Below are 1,951 nucleotides of genomic sequence, written 5' to 3' on the forward strand. Positions count from 1 at the left end.
CCTCTTTCTTTCTTTCTTTCTTTCTTTCTTTCTTTCTTTCTTTCTTTCTTTCTTTCTTTCTTTCTTCCTCCCTTCCTTTCCTTTTCTTTTCTTTTCTTTCCTTTTCTTTTCTTTTTTCTTTCTTTCTTCTTTTCTTTTCTTTTCTTTTCTTTTCTTTTCTTTTCTTTTCTTTTCTTTTCTTTTCTTTTCTTTTCTTTTCTTTTCTTTTCTTTTCTTTTCTTTTCTTTTCTTTTCTTTTCTTTTCTTTTCTTTTCTTTTCTTTTCTTTTCTTTTCTTTTCTTTTCTTTTCTTTTCTTTTCTTTTCTTTTCTTTTCTTTTCTTTTCTTTTCTTTTCTTTTCTTTTCTTTTCTTTTCTTTTCTTTTCTTTTCTTTTCTTTTCTTTTCTTTTCTTTTCTTTCTTTTTGCCATAAGGTGCATATGCTCTCCAGAGAGAGACAGAGAAAGATAAAGTGAGTAATCACCCCTCAGAGGGGATGGCCACACTGCAGCCTCTTCTCCTCTATTCTCCTTTTGGATTTTGGGCACACATACACACATGCCTGGCATGATTTTTAAACTTCCAGGTCTGGTCCTCAAACTGTGGTCAGCCACATTGGAGTCCAACCTCTTAACCACCACACCCCCTGTTGGTCCCAGTCAAATGTAATTCTTAGTTTTGCTTTTCTACAGGTAAGGGGTCTCCCCACATCCAACTACCCCTCAGCCTCTTTCAATATTTTCTTCTTTAAATTTTTAAAAATGTTTATTTGCTTCTTCCATTAGAGATGAGAGAGAGTGAGAGACCCCTTCAGAGTCTTCACACTGCACTCTGCACCCAACCTCTGCCATCAGGATCACAGGCAGGAGGCAGGAGGAGTGTGTGCATCTGGTGCAGACAGGGAGACCTCAGGACGCAGACCTGGCACCTTCCCAAGAGGCTTCATCATTGCTGACAGTTTCATGACTCTGCGACACCATGGCTGGCCAATATATATATATAATCTTTTATTTTCTGCTGTTGGAACATGCTATGCCTAGGATACTTTTTTCCCCCTGATTTATCCTTCTTGGTGTTCTCTGAGTTTCTTTGATCTGTGTCTATGTCTAATTTGGGGGCATTCTTAGTCATTATTACTTCCAATATTGCTTCTGTTTTCTTTTCTTTCTGGTATTGCCCTTACATATTTGTTTCACCTTTCAGAGTTGTCCCATAGTTTGGGAATATTCTGTTTAATTCTTTCAGTTTCTTTTCTCTTTGTTTTTCCATTTTAAAAGTTGCTATGACATATCCACAAGGACCGAGGTTTTTTCCCTTCATGTGTTTCCATTCCACTAATGAACTAATGAATTTATATAATTATGATTACTGTCTTTTTTTTTGTTGTTTTGGAGAGATTTTTTTTGCTATAAACCGCACCGGTTCGGGTCCCGGACCCGGTGGCTTAAAACTCACGCCGGGCGCGTGTGCATGCGAGCCCAAGATCCCGAGAGGAGAATGGAGGAGAAGGGATTGCGGCGTGGCCATCCCCCCTGGGGGGTGATTTCTCGCTTTCTGTCTCTCTGTTCCTCTCTGTCTTTCTGGTGAGCACACGTGCCCTGTAGCAAAAACCTCTCTCTAAATAATAATAATAATAATAATGCATGTTGATACTATTGTGGTCTGTGTTACTTTCTTCTGTTACTTTCCGTGTTGTTAGCTACAGATTAATTCCCGCCCTGCATGTTGGTGCTGACCCTGTTCACTCATCCCACCACAGAGTGATACTGCAGAGCATTTCCCAGGACTCTCGTGGGCGTCAAAAGCTGCTAGTCTGGAACACAACAATACATTATGTATGTTAAATGGCTAATTTAATTTCTATTAAAAAGAAGCATAAAAGTGCAAATTTTTTTTAAAATATTATTTATTTATTCATTTATTTTTTGAGAGATTTTTGCTACAGGCCGTGTGTACTTGCTGAAGAGATAGAGC

The sequence above is a fragment of the Tupaia chinensis genome, unplaced genomic scaffold (assembly GCF_000334495.1).
Source record: "Tupaia chinensis unplaced genomic scaffold, TupChi_1.0 Scaffold144389_1, whole genome shotgun sequence".
In the NCBI taxonomy this organism is placed as follows: Eukaryota; Metazoa; Chordata; class Mammalia; order Scandentia; family Tupaiidae; genus Tupaia; species Tupaia belangeri.